The sequence below is a fragment of the Vombatus ursinus genome, unplaced genomic scaffold (assembly GCF_900497805.2).
Source record: "Vombatus ursinus unplaced genomic scaffold, bare-nosed wombat genome assembly UNPS02004596.1, whole genome shotgun sequence".
In the NCBI taxonomy this organism is placed as follows: Eukaryota; Metazoa; Chordata; class Mammalia; order Diprotodontia; family Vombatidae; genus Vombatus; species Vombatus ursinus.
Window position 1 is genome coordinate 1135677 of NW_020944374.1, and position 19191 is coordinate 1154867.

Here is a 19191-nt window from a genome sequence, read left to right on the forward strand (position 1 = left end):
GTTTGATGTCAACTTGGAAAGAGGTCACCAGTATCTGTGTTTGGTCCTCTGCTATTTAGTATTTTCTGTCATAGGTAGCATCCTTATCAAATGGCTGTAGATGACACAAAGTTGGAGGAAAAACCTAAGACACTGAATGCCAGAATCAAGATCCAAAGAACATCTGAACCTGTTAGAGAGTGCTGATCCAGGTGAATAAAATCAATTCAATAAGATTAAGTATGAAGTCTTACAAACTGCTGGATTTCCCAAAATAAGCATTCTATCTCCTGCTGCCACACCTTTGTCCAGTCGGTTTCCTGTGCCTGAAATGCAATCCCTCCTCATTTCTACCTCTTAGAATCCCTAGGGTGTTTCAAAGCTCAGTGCAATTGTCCTCTCTACAATGAAACCCTTCCTAAGCCTCTTCATTATTAATGTTGTCTCATTGAATTTCTTAATGTTATTAATGTCTCTCATTTAAATGTACTTTGCAACATATGTGTGAATAGTATTTGCTTTTCTGTCCACATGTTGTGTTTCTCCAGCAGAAATTAAAGTCCTTGACACCAGGGATTTCTTAGTTTTTGTCTCTGTATCTTCAGCACCTGAGACATTACCTGGCAACGTAGTGTGGGCTTAAAAAATATTTGGTGAATTCAGTTGAATCAATAGTGAATCTTCACACACACACACACACACACACACACACACACACACACACACACAAAATCTCATGATATTTGCAACCGGAAACCTATTTAAGACTTTTCTTTGTCACAGTTCCAGAGCTTCAAATTGCAAGTGTCCTGTGGTTTCCAATACAGGCATATCTGAGAAAGTTGTGAACAACTAAAAAGATGTGGCCAATGATGCAATAGTAACTAACCTGCTTGTTCAAACAAGAAGTCAACAACCATTTATTAAGTACCTACTATGTGCCAGGCACTGCATTACATTCTGTGTATACAAAGAAAGGTAAAATCAGTCCCTGCTCTCAAGGAGTATACATTCAAATAGAATAGAAGGCATGTATTTAAGTATGTACACAGCAAACATATGCAGTGTAAACAGAAGGTGATCTGAGAAGAGAAGGCACTGTCAGCTGAGAGGGACCAGTACTGGTCTCTTGTAGAAGACTTGAGCTCAGTCTTTGAAGAGCCCAGAGAAACCAAGTGGTAGAGGCGAGGGAACAGAACATTCCAGGAATCAGGGACAGCAAGTGTGAAGGCATGGAGATGAGAATGTAATGCAGTGTTTGAGGACCTGCAAGGAAGTCAATGTTACTGGATAATAGAATTTAGGGAGGGCAGTAAAGCATAAGACTAGAAAGGTAGCAAGGAGTCAGGTTGTGAAGAGCTTTGAATGCCAAATAAAAGAATTTATATATGATCTTTGGGGTAATAGGGAGTTGCTAGAGCTCACTGAGCAGGAGTCAGGGCAGGGTGATGCATGGCCAGACCTATGCTTTAAAAAATAACCTTGGCAGCTGAGTGGAGGGTGGACTGGATTATGGAGAGTCAACCAGAAGGCTACTGCAATAATCTAGGTGAACGATGACAAAAGCCTAGTCCAGGGTGGTGACTGTGTGACTGTAGAGAAGGGGACACGGAAGGTAAATGTGAGGGAGGAATTGAGGATGATACCAAGATTGTGAGTTTGGGTAACTGGAAGGCTGGTGGTGCCCTTGACTGTAATAGAAAAGTTGGGAAGAGGTCAGAGTTGGGGGAGGGGGAGATAATGAGTTCTGTTTTAGACATACTGAGCTTGAGATGCCCATGGTATCCAAAAGTTGGTGATGTGTGACTGTTGCTCAGGAGAGAGACTAGGGCTAGATATGATAGCTAAATCATCTGTTTATACATAATTGACCTCATGGGAGCTGGTGAGATCATCGAGTGAGATATTAGCGAGAAAAAAGAGATTACCAAGTCTACCCCTTTGTGGTACGCCCATTATCAGTAAATGTGATCTGGATGACAAACAAGCTAGGGAGACTAAGAAGGATCAGCTGGACAGATAGGAGGAGAGAGCCAGAAGATAGCAGTATCATGAAAAGCTGGAAAGGAAAGAGTACGAGAAAATGATCTTTGGACACTGTTGTGTCAGCTGCTACAGAGAGCTGATGAAGGATGATAATTGAGAAATCGATAATTGAGATCATTGGTAACATTAGAGAGAGCATTTTCATTGGAGTAATGAGATGGGAAGCCAAAATGCAGAGGGTTTAGAAGAGAGAAGTTGAGTCACTGAGTGCTAATGCATCTCTCATGGAGGTTTGTCACAAAGGAAAGAGAGATATACAGTGATAGCTTGCCGGAATGGTTGGATCAAGCTAGGGCTTTTTAAGGATGGATGAGACATTTGTTAATCAGAAAGGAAGGAACCAGTAGGTAGTGGGAAATTGAAAATGAGGGAAAGAAACTGAGAATAATGGGGTCAATCTGCTGGAGATGTCAAGAAGGAATGTGACTGAGGACACATAGGAGGGTTGGCTTCAGCAAGAAGAGCTGCCTCCTCACTAAGATCATCACTGTCTAACTGTTTGGTGTATGCTGCCCCTAATACTTCCAGTCACTTACAGCACAGCACAGAAGACACAAGACTTTCCTAAGGGATAAACATAAATAACACAGGGAAACATTAACATGGAAAGAGAATCTCTCAGGTCACCAGGACCTGTAAGTTTCACTGCTCTGGTACAAAGGGGGATCAATCGGAACTCTAGCTATCCCTCCAGACGCAACACTTTCAGCTCTGCAGTTTGTGGTTCGATCTCAAAATACCACCTCAGGAACCTTGTCGAGATCGACTTTTATAAGCTGGTTATCGGCCACTGTACTTCTTGAGACACTTGGCAGCTGTCCCACCTCCCTAATTGTGCTAACATACATTCAGGCAATGTTTTGTTGGATCACCCATATGAGTTTTCCTTTCTCCTTAGCATGAACAATGGATAATTTGGAATCATAGGCTCATAAGATGATAGTGTAGCAATTATTGTCTAAGAGCAAATATGAGCTAAAGAAGGTAGGGCAGCCACAGCCTGCCCTAGCCATCAGAATGATAGCCATGTGAGTAAGTTTCTCTACATGACATAATGCAAATCTTAATCCTCACCACAGATGTTATGATTGAGTGAATAATGTACACAAGGAACTTTCAGCTTCTCAGACAAAATCTTCGTTGTAATAATAATAATAACAATTAACAATGATAATAGTGATGCAGAAAAACCTATTATTATGCTACCCATCATTTCCAAACATAATGCAATTCAACAAGCATGCATTGAGCACTGAGCAAGTGCCCAATGTTCTGTGCTATGTTCAGTCTAAATAAAGCATCTTCAGCCAGATGCAAAAGAGGTAGTTGACAGAGAGTGACAAGGTCTTCTATTTAAGGTCACTGTGAGGGTCAGAAATAACATATGCAAAGCACTTTGTAACTATCAAGGTCTTTGAAGGGCCTTTAAAGAGTTCATAGTATCTTTACGGAAAAAAAAGCATAGTTGCAGAATAGATAAGGCAAAGTAGAATTTATTAAGTCCCTTCTCTGTGCAAGGCACCTTGCTAGGTGGAGGGAATACAAAACTGGAGTATGATATGATATATGCCTTCTAGGAGTTTACAAGTCAATGGAGTTGGGGAGCTAAGGTTAGCTATCTATACAGATTACTGTAAAACAATTTCAAATGCGATAAGTTCTTAAGAGAGGTCAAAAAAAATTACCAAGGACAAAGCATAGGATCTGACTCCCTTCTTTGTAGCGATAGAGGGCTAAGGGAATAGAATGTTGCATATAATGCCAGACTTGGCTGACGTTGGTTTAGTATTGCTAAACTCCTTTTTTTTTTCTTTACGTTTTACTCGTCAGTCAACAAGCATTTGCCGAGCACTGTGCTAAGCACTGGGGATACAAAGAAAGGCAAAAGACAGTACTTGCCCTCGAGGAGCTCACGGTCCAATGGAGACAACAACATGCAGGTAGATGTATGTAAGTAGATAAGTAGATGTGAGAATTACTGTTCATTGAGTAAAGGAGGGGGAATATTGGGAAGCAACTGTGTCAAAAACTAAGGAATACAAGGAACTATGTACAAACAAGCTATATACAGGATGAGTTGGAGATAATCAAAAGTGAGAAAACCCTAGAGAAGGCTTCCTGTAAAAGGTGGAATTTTAGTTGGGACTTAGAGGGATACAGAAAAGCCGGGAGGTAGAGATGAGAAGGGAGAGAACTCTAGGCATAAGGGACAGCCAGAGAAAACTCCTGGAGCTGAAAGATGGAGTGTCTTGTTTGAGACCAGTGTTACTAGAATGCAGAGTAGTGGCAGGTAGTAAGGTGTAATAAGACTGGAAAGGTAGGAGGGGACCAGGTTAAGAAGGACTTTGAATGCCAAACAGAGGATTTTGTATTTGATCCTGGAGGCAATAGGGAACCACAGGAGTTTATTGAGTAGGAGGCTGGGGTGACATGGTCAAACCCGACCATTAGGAAAATCATGCGAGTGGCTGAATGGAGAACAACTGGAGTGGGAGAGACTTGTGGCAGGCAGACCCACCAGCAGGCTATTGCAGTAGGCATGAGATAATAAAGGCCTGCAATCAGGTTGCTGGCACTATCAGAGGAAAAAAGGAGTATTGACAAGATGCTAAGGTGAAATCAATAGGCCTTTGAAACAGATTTGACATGGGAAGGGGTGGCAAGAGTGAGGAATCAAGGATGACACCAAGGTTGAGAGGTTGAGAGAATGAGAGGGTGGTAGTGTCCTTGAGAGTAATAGGGAAATTCAGAAGAGGGGAGGTTTGTGGGGGAAAGATCACAAGTTCAGTTTTGGACATGTTGAGTTTAAGATGTCTACAAAACATCCAGTTTGAGATACCCAATAAGTAGGTGAATGAGAGAGAGGTAAGGGCTAGATAAGTAGATGTGAGAATTACTGTTCATTGAGTAAAGGAGGGGGAATATTGGGAAGCAAATGTGTCAAAAACCAAAAAATAATGTTTATTGTTAAGGACAAATCATAGAAGCTGAGTTGGAATACTGGTTCAAGCTGTGACTCCATCATGGATTTCCTCAGTTTCCTCCTCTGTGTCATCCTGGGCAAGTCACTCAGAGCTTTGGTTTCCCGATCTACATGATGGGCATAATTAGGCTGAAAGGATCAACTAAGAGAAGATCTAGAAAGCACCTCTGAATGAGAAAGCACAATGGAAATTCAACTCTTTAATGAAACCAAACGAGAGAGAATCTGGATCAGGGCTAGACTGTGGTACAGAATATGCATGAAATGGAAGATGGGTCACTGTGGAATAGAGACTGGCTTGTGGGAGAAGCAGAATTGCATCTTCTTCTTGAAGGCTGAATAATAGTTGTTCTAATTTCTACAGCACTTTACAGTTTACAGAGCTTGCAAGATCCTTCTTTCACAACACCCTTGCATTGTACATTGTGAGCATTATTATCCCCATTTTACAGAAGAGGAAAGAAAGACCCGAAGAGTATAAGGATGCCACCCAATGTCACACAAACAGAAAGTGGTAGGGTCAGGATTCTAAGCCACCCATCAAGGTCTTCTACAGTCCACGAGTAGCCAGCTCCTAGGAGGGCTTCTGGTGACCCCAAAAATGACCTTTAGGGCTCTAGGCACTTTGAGAATGCAAGTTCACAGTGCTGGTGTGTTTCAGAGCTCTGCCTCTATCATTGCCTCTCAGCATTCAGGAAAAGAGCCAGCTTCATCCCTTTGGAAGGAGATGCCTGATGAAATATGATAAAAGATTTCTGCCACAAGAAGCCCCGAGACACAGATTAGTAGAGATGGCAGGAGCCACATGACGAATTGGGCCCATCCTTATGCTGACGCATTAAAGCAGGGAGCAGTGCCCCTCTTCCCTGCACTTGCAAAGTCTGTGGGCTGGGGGGGAAGTGAGGAGCATCAAAAGAAGAGGGTCATATTATTAGCAGCAAAAGCAGCAGGCAAGGAGGAGGAAGAAATGTCCTTGGCTTCTCTATTGCTCCAAACCCCCTCAGCTCCCTTCCAGTGGAGGGCCACAGCAAGGCCTCCCATCCCTTCCGAAGTTGTTCCATTACCCTTTGTCTTGCTCTTTCGGCCTTTGCAGAATAGGATTTCAGTTGTACATGTCAAGGGCAGCCCTTTTACCTCAAGGGTTTCAGAGAATATGCAAATGCAAAAGGCTTGATCTGGCTTTTTTCCCCTTGAGTCGAGTAGTGGAGAGTAGATTGCCTAGTAATAATAATCATAGACTCTTAAGGGACCTCAGAGGCCATATAGTTCAACCCTATTATTTTACAGAAGAGGAAACTGAGGCCCAAACAGATGAAGTAACTTTGATACACAGGATCCTAGATCTAGAGCCAAAAGGGACCTCAGAGATCATCTAGTTCAAACTTATTATTTTACAGAGAGGGAAATTGAGTCCCAGGGCAGGGAAGTGACTTTCCCAACATCATACATATAGTGTTAGAGGTTCCTCTGTCTCCAGAGCCCAGTGTGCTTTTCACCCTACTCTCCTGCCTCCTCCTTAAGTGATCCCATTCCCTGTAACCCTCCACAGTAATGAGTTACTTCATGTTTCTTGTTTCACTGGATGGACAACAATCGTGAGGATGCCAGTGGGATCATTCCCATATTACATAGAGTTATAAGGAGCTGACAGTTTGGATTAAGATGAAACATGGGCACATTTCAATTTGCTCCAAGAAATGACTTTTCTACATACCCACTGGCAGCTATGGGAAGAACTCATTCGGGGTGCAAAACCGGGGGCCCATCATCTTCAGTTTTTAGAATTTAGTCCATAGAAGTCAGAATTTGGAATAAATGCTCAGACTGTGCATCTGTAACCTCCTTCCTCCTATACATACACACACACACACACACACACATACACACAGAGCTAGAAACCATGGAGGACTAGAGAGACAATGTGGCAGAGTGGAAATGGAGTTAGAGGGTCGAACTTGGCTCAAATCCTTAGCTACTTCCTACCTGTGTGACCTTGAGCAAGTCCCTTCCCCATTCATGTGCCTCAATTTCCTCTGCCATATTCTTCAGGGCAAGTCATTTAACCTCTCTGGGAGTCTCAGTTTCCTCATCAGTAAAGGGAAGAGGCTGGGTTACAGGATCTCTGAGGTCCTTCCCAGTTCCAAATCTAAGCTCTTATGATGAGCATTTTTTCATCTCTGTAGCCATAGCACTGGGAAGATTTAAAAAAAAAAACGGGGGGGATGCTGAAGATGTAGAAAAGAAATTGGGCCAGACCCTCTTCTCAAGCTTTGCAGCAAAAGGGAGAAGCCCCCAAACCCTGGAATTTCCGGGGCCTATCACCTGGCTGGGGTAGCTTTCTTCCTTCCACCTGCCAGGCTGGTCCCTTTAGGCAAGGCGCTGCTAGCTTGCCTGGAGTTTGAGTTCCTTCTGATTACATTCTTTTCTTTGAGGACAATTTGTTCCTCCTCCTAATTGTAGTTATTTTCTCTAGCTCCAATTTAAAAATAAAACCGTTCTGGCGAGATTCCTGTTTCAGGTGCCTTTCTCTGAATCATCGCCTCTGCCTTGGTTTTGACCACTCACGCATTACCATGGTGATTTCGAAATGCAGCTGAAAAGGAAAAAAAAGCCAGACTGGAGCCCGTTTCCTCAGCAAGAGTTGGGGGTGAAGATGTCTGACTTTGGGAAGGAGGGGGGCCTGGGGCAGAGTTGGGCAAAAGTCATCTTGAATGCTAGTTCTCTTCCTGAGCATGAACACAGCAGCTCTTTAGATGCTGCAAGAAAAACTGAGTGTTCGGGGGGGTGGGAAGACACTCAGAAAATGCCCACTCTCCAGTGCTAAGGTGTTGTGTGTTGGGGGGAGACAGACACAGAAGAATGCCAACCAGTCTGCCCCACGCAAGGGGTATAGTGACAGGGAGGGAAGGAAGACAGAGCTAGCACAAAATTACCTGGGATTCATTCTCTATCTACTTGTATGTATCCATGAGATCTCCCCCCATCTAAGGCCAGCTGCCGAAGGCAGGGCTTGTGTAACTCTTGTCTATACATTCCCAATGCCTGGCAAAGTAACTAGCACATGGTAGGCACTTAATAAAAGCTTGTTGTTGATTTATTGTTTAGACTGTCAGTTCCTTGAGGGCAGGGACAGCTTTGTTTTTGTCCCAGTGTTAGCAGGTACTTGTTGAACGATTGATACAAGGCAGTTATCAAGTAATGATGATAATAACTCCTGGCATCACAGGATGTGGCACTAGATGAGACCTTGGATATTTTGTCCAGCACTTTCATTTTGTGGAGAAGGAAACTCAGGCCCAGTCAGACAAAGCAATTTGCCCAGGGCCACACAGGCAAAGAGTTAGGAGCCTGTGATTTGAACCTGAGTCCCTTGACTCCAAAGTCAATCCAGATGACCATAGGGTGTTAAGGTTTACAAAGCTCTCTCTTCATCATAGCCCTGTGATAAAGGCAATATTTCACAGGATCCTAGATATAGGACTGGAAAAGCCCTCAAGAGGCCATATGATCCAACCTTCTTATTTTGTATATGAGGAAACTGAGGCCCAGGGAAGGGAAGTGACTTGTCCGAGGTCACATAACTAGTACGTGGCAAAGCCAAGATTCAAACTCAGATTCCCCATCTCTAAATCCAGATCACAAGACAGCTAGGTGGGTACAGTGGATAGAGCATCAGACCTAGAGTCAAGAAGACCTGAATTCAAATCCTGCCTCAGATACTTACTAGCATGTGACCCTGGGCAAGTCATTTAAACTGCCTGCCTCAGTTTCCTCTACTGTCAAATGGGGATAATCATACCTACCTCACAAGGCTCTTGTGAGGATCAAATGAGATAATATTTGCAAAGCACTTAGCACAGTGCCTGGCACACAGCAGATGCTTATTAAATGCTTACTCTCTTTCCTTATTCCCTTCGTACTTCCCACTATTCCATTATCACACTGCCTGGCAAGTGTTGCTGTCCCCATTCCACAGGTGAAGAAACTGAGACTTAGATGTGGAATGACTCAGTGATGGTCACAAAGCTAGTGGTCATTGGAGCTGGCAGATTCCAATACAGGTCACAGAACCATATAATCACAGATACAGAACTGAGAGATCATCTGGTTCAACCTCTCTTTTTTACAGATGAGAAAACTGAGGTCCAGAGAAGGTGACTTGCCCAAGGTCACACTGGTCTCTCTTGCCTCCAAGTCCAGCCTTCTTTCCATTACACTATGCATCGTGTTTCAATCAAACTCTACTACCTTCAAGTTTTGCTTTGGCTTACAGTGACCATGCTGCTCTGTACTCTCCCCCATGTGGGTCTCATTTTCCCCTTGAGATTATAAGTGCCAAGAGGTCAGAGGATGGGTCTATTTTCCCCATGAGTCTCTTCACAAATATTGGGACAATGCTTTCCACCCAGCCAGTGCTCAGTCAATGCTATCGAACTGGAAGCACATTATCAATAAAACACAAGCCTAAAGGGGGAAAACAGTTAAATGTATTTGTCTTAAATGACCTTGAGCGTCCCCATAATGCAGACAACTAGATTTCCTCTTTGTGTGGACGGGAAAACTATCGCATCCCTCCTTTCAATTCTTCCCTGAAATGGAAGGGACCCTGGATTTTTAGTCCAAAGACTCCAGAGGCCTGGGTTCAAGTCTATGCTCTAGAACTTGTTACATGACTTTGACGTGTATATAACCTTTATGAACCTGAAGGACCCAAAAGCTCCCCCGCAACACCATTCAGAAACTTTCACAAATGCAAGAGGCCAGAATTGTTTGTGGAATCAAAGGCTACCCCCTTGAGTAAATGGGGATCTGATGCAGAAAAGTCATTCCCTGGAAATTATGCTGAAGGTATGAGTTAAAAGCTGGCTATGAATAAAACATGGGACATAAATGCACACACCTAGCCTTTTATCCACCCTGAGCTTCCCAGACCCCGAAAAGCATTTCTCCTAACCCACTCTGGGTTGATTCTGCTTTGTTTATCTGCACTTATCTTGTCTATACATTTAGATGCTAAGCTCCCAGGGACACAGTTTTTCAGAAATATGACATAATTTATAGCCAGAGTTATAGCTAGATGACTTGAAAATGTGATTTAACAGGACAGCTTTTGTGGTTTGATACCTGTAGTAAACCTAAATCACTTAGCTTTCTCAGTGGTTAAAAAAATAGTCTCAGTACCTTGTTAAACACTGACGTAATATCTGATGGAACTAAATTCAGATGAGGTGAGCCTTCATGACCAAGTGTATGGAGAGCTAGCCTCCTCTTTGATGCATACTGGCTGGGGGATTCTGGGCAAGTTACCTCAGACACTGTTGCAGAGAAGGGGTTGACCTGAATTGGTAGAAGGATTTCCTCCCCTAGGAGTTTTGTCTATCAATGAAGCCACAAGTCCCATTCCTATCCCTATCCTCAATTGAGATGGGAGTCAGTCTGCAGTCCTACTGCCAGGAAGTCATGATTGACCGCCAGTTGTTTCCACAGCTCGATACCTTTCAATCCATATCTCAGGCTTCTCAGTTTAAATGTGTGAATGACAGAAACTTCCAATTGGGCCATTTAATAAAATGTGAGCATCATATTTTATAGACCTGACAAAGACAGATGTGGATGGAGCCAAGGGAAAAGGGAAAATGTAATTTTTTTCCTGTGGGAGCCTCTGCAAAAGCCAGAGCTGTAGTTAGCACACAAGTGTTTGGCATCTATAGCTCTGAGGGCAAACCAGGCACCCCTACTTTGGCCAGTCACTTCAGAGCAAAAGCAAGAATATTATATGTATCCCAGTGAGGTCCAGCTCTGGAGGAGGCCTCCCAGCATGCGAACCAATGGATGGTGAACAAATGCCAAATACTGGGAGTTAATGCCAGATGCCAAATCTTTCTCAACTAGGCTATTCTTAAGGCCCAGCTCAGAGGGCTTGTGCACAAAGACTTGGACCTGGTACCAGGAGAGCTGAGCCAGAGTCCTGGTTCTTCCATTTACTACCTTTGTCACCTCAATGCTCAAAGCTTCAGTTTCCTCATCTGTGAAATGGGGATGATTCTTATGGTTCCTCCCTCCAAGAGGTATTGGGAGGAAAAGCCTTTGTAAACTGTAAAATACTACAGAAATGGGAGTCATTTCAACTTCCACACCCCATACTAACACCCTTCCTGACCTTCTACAGCACTTATTATCTGTCTTTGGCATTCTTTAATGGCTCTTTCATTGAAGTCTCATCTGCACAGTAAGATGGCAGGTCCACTGAGAGCAGAGATAATATATGATCATAGATTTAGATCTGGATGGGACTTCAGGGGTCACTGAATGCAACTCCTCCCCTCCCCCACCTAATTTTGCAAATATGGAAAATGAGACCCAATGAGACTAAGTCATTTTCCTAGTAAGTTTCATAACTAGTAAGTTTCTGAGGTAAGATTTAAATTGAGTCCAAGCCTAGTGCCCTATATGCTTCTGTACCCTCCATCAACCAATGAATGTATCAACAAATATCTGCCTCCCATGTGCCAGGCACTGTGCTAGGTACTACAGAAAGAATGACAAAACCAAGAAATGTTCTTGCCCTCCAGGAACTAACATTCTATAATGGGAAATAATATCTGCATATGTAGGTATATACATGACATATAAGAGATAATTATGGGGGGGAGCAAAAGCAGATGGAGGGGCCAGATGAGGCCTCACGTAGGACATGAGACTTGAAAGAAACTGAGGATTCTAAGACAGAGGGGTGAAGAGAGAGCATTCCAGGTTGAGGAAAGTACAGGACTCCAAAAGCTGCTCAATTGAAATAGAAATTCCCTCCCCTGCTCATCCTCGATTAGGGATAGCTTGAACTCATTTCTCCCCTCCAAGATTAACCCAAGTAGGAAGATGAATCTCTTCATCCCATGCTGGAGGAGTCTCCAGGCAAGTCAGCTCAAAGAACAATTTCACCCAAACTAACCAAGTTTCAGCTACCTCAGGGCTCTGCTTTGCTGGATATTGGCCTGGACTTGGAATCACTGGTTGTATATGCATGATAGAACTCAACAGTTTGAAATAGTGAAAGGGGGAAAGGAGGGGAAAGGAGCCCTGGGAAATCTGGGACAAGGCAGTTATTCAGTTGTGCAACAGCCCAAAACAGTCATTTTCACCCTTCATTGAAATCACCAGTTTTTTTTTTTGCACACATGTATATGTGTGTGAATGGATATATGCAACCACATTAAAACACCAAGATCAGTTTGCCTGATAGACTGCCATATACCTTTTGAATGTAAGCACCTTGAGGTTGTTCTCCCAGACTTCACTGCATACCCAGAAGCCCAGGGATCCCACAAATAAAATATTTTCACTACCAATGTCAAATTTTGAGTTGTAGCTATTCATAATGACAGAGCAAACAGAAAGACCACTGAATCTGAAGTTAGAGAACCCACGTTCAAATTCTGGCTCTTCCATTTACTACCTCTGTGACCTTGGCAAGTCATTTTCAATCCCATAAACATTTAATAAGCACCTACTACATGCCAGGCACTGGGGAAACAAAAAAGGCAAAAAGAAAAGAAACTATGTTCACAAGGAGTTCACAATCTAATGGAGGAGACAACATGGAAATCACTGTGTACAAACATGATTGATAGACAGACAGATATGAAATAATCAACAGAGGAAAGGCACCAGAATTAAGAGGCATGAGGAAATGCTTCCTGTAGAAGGCGACATTCTAGCTAGGGCTTGAAGGAAGATGGGGAAGCTAGAAGGTAGAGAAGAGGAAGAAAGGGAAAGGGGAAGGGAAGGGAATAAGCATTTATATAGTGCCTACTATGTATCAGGCACTGTGCAAAGTGTTTTTTTACCTCATTTGATCAAAATTTCTTGTGAGGTAAGTGCTATTATTATCCCCATTTTACAGTTGAGGAAACTGAGGGAAATAGAGGTTAAGTGATTTTCTCAGGGTCACACAGCTAGTAAGTATCTAAGGCTGTATTTGAACTGAGGTCTTCCTGACTCCAGGCCCAGCATTCTATCCACTGTACCACTAGCTGTTTGAGCATCCTAGGACAGCCAGTGAAAATACCCAATATCAGGAGATGCAGTATCTCATTCAAAGAATAGTCAAGTGGTCAATGTCACTGGATCATAGAGTACACAGGGAAATGTAAAGTATAAGAAGACTAGAAGTTCAGGGAGGGCAGGTTATGAAAGGTTTGGAATGTCAAACAGAAGATTTCATATTTGACACTGGAGGTGATAAAGAGCCACTGGAGTTAACTGAATGGGGGTGTCACAATGAGGTCACTAAGTCAGACTTGCACTTTAGGAAGATCACTTTGACAACCAAGTGGAGGATGGTCCGGAGTGGGGAGAGACTTGTGGCAGGTAGACCTCTCAGCAGCTACTGCAGTAGTCCAGGAGCGAGGTGATGAGGGCCTGCACCAGGGTAGGGGCAGTATCAGAGGAGAGAGAGAGCCATATACGAGAGATGTTTCAAAGGTAAAGTCAGCAGGACTTAGCAACAGACTGGATATAGGTAGGTAAAAGAGAGTGGAGAATAGAGGATAATACCCAGGTTATAAGCCTAGGTGACTATACTGATGATGGTACCCTAAACAGTAATATGGAGTTTGGGAAGAGGGGAGATTTTGGGCAGAAAGATAATGAGTTTGGTTTTATACATGTTGAGTTTAAGATGTCTATGGGGCATTCAGTTTGAGATGTGGGGTAGGCAGTCAGAGATGTGAGACTAGAGGTCAGGAGAGAGGTCAGTGCTAGATAAATCAATCTGAGAATCATCAGCGTAAAGATGATCATTGAATCCATGGGAGCACATAAGAACACTAAGCAAAATAGTATATAAAGAGAAGTGAAGAGGGCCGGATATAGAGCCCTGTGGGACATCTACAGTAAGCAGGCACAACCTAGATAAAGATTTAGCAAAGGAGAATGAGAAGGGGAGATAGGTAGGAGGAGAAGCAGGAGACAAAAGTACCATGAAAACCTAGAGATAAGAGAGTATGAAAAAGAACAGTGTCAAAAACTGCAGAGAGGTCAGAAAGAAGTGGCCTTTTCAAGAGAAAAGGCCATTGGGTTTGGCAATTAAGAGATCACTGGTAACTTTGAAGAGAGCAGTTTCAGTTGAATGATAAGGTCAAAGGCCAGACTGTAGAGAGTTATGAAGAGAGAGGAAAGGAAGCAGAAGCACCTACTGTACATGGCTTTCTGATTGAGGTTATCCACAAAAGGGAGGAGAGATATGGGATGATAGTAAGGCGGGGTGGATCAAGTAAGAGTTTGTAGAAGATGGCAGAGACATGGGCACGTTTATAGGCCATAGGGAAGCAACCAATAAGACAGGGAGAGATTAAAGATAACACTTTTTTGGACTTTCATTTCCCCATTTGTAAACTATAAAGTAGTTGGACTAGGTAGCCCTGGAGGTAGGATCCTAGGGTCTGTGGATAGATTCAGGGGGTCCATGAACTTGGACGGAAAAAAAACCACATCTTCATTTTTACTGGCCAAATGAAATTTCCTCTGATTATGAACGTAGGCAACAAACATTTCAAGAAAGGATCCATAAGCTTCATGAGATTACCAAAGCGGGGTCTATAACAGAAAAAAGTTGAGTCCCTGTTCTAAGATGTCTTTCACATCCAGATCCATGATCTTGGAAAAGTCACTTCCCTTCCCTAGGCCTCAGTTTCCTCCTCTGTAAAATGAGGGGCTTGAACTAAATAGCTTCCGAGTTCCCTTCCAGCTCTAAAGTTAGGATCCTATGAGCAACCCAAACCTGACTTTGACTGAAATGTGGGAATCTGTCCTCCACAGTACACACGTCCATGTCATAAAGGAATACATGGTGTTGAGCTGACAAAGTTCCAAAATTCACGTTCAATAAATATTTCATTTCTTAAGGGTATGCTGGACCTTGTGCTTGGTGCTGGGTATGGAGACAAAAAAGAAACAATTCATATTTTCAAGGGTATACATTTTACTAAGCACTGCAATTATTAACTTGGGGGGTCTGTGAACTTGTTTTTAAATATTTTGATAACTGTATTTCAATAAAATTGGTCTTCTTTTTAATCCTGAGAATTTTATGTTATGCATTTAAAAAGATGATTCTGAGAAGGGGGCTACAGGCTTCATCAGACTGCCCAAGGGGTCCATAACATAATAAAGCTCAAGAACCCCTGATCTAGGGGAACTTAAAATGGATCAGCAGAAAGGTGAGTCAGGGAGGAGAGCCAATACTGAAGGGTGGTGGAGAAGGGTTCAAAGAGAAGGTCATGGAGTATATATACAGTTACTTCCCTGAATCAGGCCATGTTGGGCAGGCCACATCCTCAGGAGAATCCACCAAGACTCAGGGTATGAAGCTCCCACTGCCTTCCAGATCTGGTCCAATCCATGGACCTTGAATACCCAAGCCCCTCTACTCCAGCCCAGTCACTGAGGATGTACAATCCAGAAGACACAGACCTATTTCTCTCTTGTTTATTCCCCATGCTCTAGTCCATGCACCTGCTTCTCCCAAATCTTCTGAATGACCTACAGCCTCATTCAGGAGATATCTTGGCTTTCTGTAATGAGGTTCCTCCCAAGGGTCTTCATTTCTTTTTCTTACCATAGCCAGCTTTATTATCATCATGCAATTTTACCCTGAAGGAGTCCAATGCACTATTGTTTGTTGTCTTTTTTTTTTGGAGAAATTCTAAGATGAACGTCAGGAAAAATAGGTAATGAGAAATTTTGCACCTGCACAGCTCAATTCCAAAGCACTTTAAGCCAAAATGATCAATGACTATAGAAAGGCAAGCGTTTATCTTCAATGTGGTTGAGTCCTCTTTTCTAGGGAGCTGATCTCTCAAATAATACATCTCGAGGCTACACTAGGCATTTATAAATGTCGCTGCTATTGTTACCAGGGAAGCTGTCTGAATCCATGAAGTTTCTCTGAATGGCTCATTCTGTCTCTCTCTTCTGGTATTTTCCTCATTTGATTTTTAGGAATGTAAAGAGAATCAGTGGAAGTCCCAACTGGTGCATGCAACCAGACAATTTCCTGATGTTCTCTGAAGGGCAGTGAAAGGTCTGCCTGCCCCCAAAGCATGCTCCCACTGGCCATGTCTCAAATGCCCATGTCTAGAGTCACTCCTTTGCCACTGCTTGCAAACATCCACACTCCAAATGCAAATATCTTCAAGATGGGAAGACTTGTATGAATTGATTCAGAGTGAAGTGAGCAGAGCTAGAACAAGAAAGCACAGTGACTGCAAAAGTGTAAATTAAGACAACCCTAAATGAAAGCAGAATAGCTGGTATTGCTTCCAGATGTTAGAGGTTAAAATGTACTACTTTACTCTGTGTTAAGAATCATTAAGCCAAAATTGTGCATATCCTTTGGCCCAAAGGTACTACTACTAGGCACACACCCCAAAGAGACCAAAGAAGGAGGAAAAGGACCCACACATACAAAAAAATCCTGTGTACAACAGCTCATTTTATGGTGGCAAGGAAGGAGAAGCTTAGGGTGCCCATCAATTGGAGGATGGCTAAACAAATTATGGTATATGAATGGTATTGAATATTATAATGCTGTAGGAAATGATGAAGGTGATGGGATCAGAGAAACCAGAACAGCCACGATCAACAGAACGATTTAGACAATGACAATAATGTCACAAAGAAAAACAACTTTGAAAGACTTGAGAATTCTGAACAATGTAATGACAAGCCACGGTTCCAGAGGGCTGATGATGAAAAATGCTACCCACTTCCTGCCAGAGAGGTGATGGATTTAAAATGCAGAATGAGACATATATTTTTGGACATGGGCAATGTGGGAGTTTCTTTTGTTGGACTATGCATATTTGTTATCAGGGTTTTGTTTGTCTTTTACTGTTCAGTTGGGGGGAGGGGGAGTAGAAGAGAGAAAACAAATATTTGTTCGCTAGAAAAAAAATAATACAATTAAATTTGGGGGGAAAAGGAATGGTAAGCCACAGTAGCAGAATATTGCATACTCTGTCAGCCCCATTTATAATATTAGATGTGTTTTTCTTAACTGCATTTTTTAAAAAAGGAAAGATTGGCAGGGCCCGATGTTACTTGGAAGTAATGGTTGTGTCAAAACAAAATGCCTCTGTGAAATGTAACATAAGAGAATGCAAGTCTCTTGCCTTCAAGGGGTAACCCTCTTACCCCAGGTCACATTGGCAATAATTGTATGAACACGAATAAATCATTTCCCCCATCTGTACAATGGAGATAACAATATTCATGCCACCTTCCTCACAGGGATGTTTTGAGGAAAGTCTTTTTGTAAACCCTAAAAGGCTACAAGTATAATTACTATGTAAATGTGAAATCATTTATCAATTCCCTAGCTGAGAGAGCCGTGATTAGGGAATGAGACACAGAGACATGAGATGTAACAATTGGAATAAAGGACGGATGGACCCAGAATTGTAACTAAGGTGGGGCCATTGGGACTTTGGCCTAAGCTCACAATTTTAGAGGGTACTGACAGCATTTGCACTCCTTCAGCATAGAAACAACAGGATTTAGTCTAGGTAGCAAGACTAATTAGTTAAAATAGGAAGCTAAGAGACTGAGGTGAACACCTCCCCTGCCCTGCTCTAATCTCCCTGTCAACCAGCAATGAGTGACTTTGTGCTTGTTTCCCAGAGTCTCTTTCACCTTTTCACAAGGTACCTCACCCCAAACTAAGAAATTTAAGGTACCTTTTGTTTCACTTGCCTGAGGCACAAAAATGTCCTAATTATTGCTCCAGATATACTCATCTCTTCAAGGATTGTATGTCCCTGTTAGTCAGGCAAATACATAGGAACTTGTGAGGAATATCCTCTTTATAAGCAGGTGCAATTCATGGATAGAAAGAACTCCTGGATTAGCAATGGGACCTCTAGAGGTCTAGATGAGTCCTTAATTTGAAGCCCCAAATGACAACTGCCCATCTATCTGCTGCCAGGTTTTCCTAATCACCTTGGGTAGAAGATGGCACACAGGAATGGGAAGGATTGAAAAGAATAGGGTGTGAGGACAGGTCCTGGGCTTGGAGTTTGACCAAGGAGGGCAGGCTTGGCATGGGGCACCATAGTTCAAGGCTTTGGCATGAAAGCATTGAAAGTTTGGATGTGTCACAGAACTGTCAGAACTAGAAGGGCCCTTAGAGATCAACCATCTAATTTAACCTCCACATTCTACAAAGGAAAAAACAGAAGCCCAGAGAATTAAAGTGTCTTGCCCAAGGTCACACATGTGTGTGTGTGTGTGTGTGTGTGTGTGTGTGTGTGTGTGTGTATATACACACATATCTATCCATATATATATATATATATATATATATATATATATACACAATTATTCGAAGAGGGAAAGAATGACAGTTAGATAGGGAAATGGCACCTGAGCTGAGCCTCAAAAGAAGCCAGAGATTCTAAGAGACAGAAGTGAAAAGGAAGGACAGCATGTGAATAGTCAGGAAACTGGGAGATGGAATACTGAATTCAGAAAACAATAAATAGGGAGGTCTCACTGGAACAGAGAATGCATGAAGGGGATTAATTTGAAATAAAACTAGAAAGTTAAGCTACAGATTGTAAAAATTATAAATGGTTTTTACAAAATAAATTTTATTTATATATTTTATTTTTATATCATCTTTATTCCCTAATATATCCCTTCTCTCTTCTCATCTTGGAGAGCCATTGCTTTTAGAAAAGAGAAAAAAAGAGAGAGCAAAATTTACAGTTTGGAAAAATAAATCAATACATCAAAAAGGCTTACATTCAATGTTCCATACCTATAGCCCCCACCTCTGCAAATAAGGAGGAGGCGGGAGGTGTCTACTCATATCTTTTGGTGCAAAGCTTGATCATTATAATTTCAAAACATTTAGTTTTGATTGACTTCTTTCCATTTACATTGGAGTTATTCTATATATTGTTTACCTGGTTCTGCTTATTTTACTTCATATCAGTTCGTCGAAGTCTTCCTATGCTTCTCTGTATTAAGCACGGTAATATTCCATTGCATTCGTGAGCCACTGTTTAGCCATTCCTCACTCAGTGGGCAGTTGCTTTGTTTCTAATCCTTTGCTATAAACGTGCTGGTGTATTATGAGATCTTTATTTTTATCTCTCTTTGACCTCCTTGAAGTATATGCATAG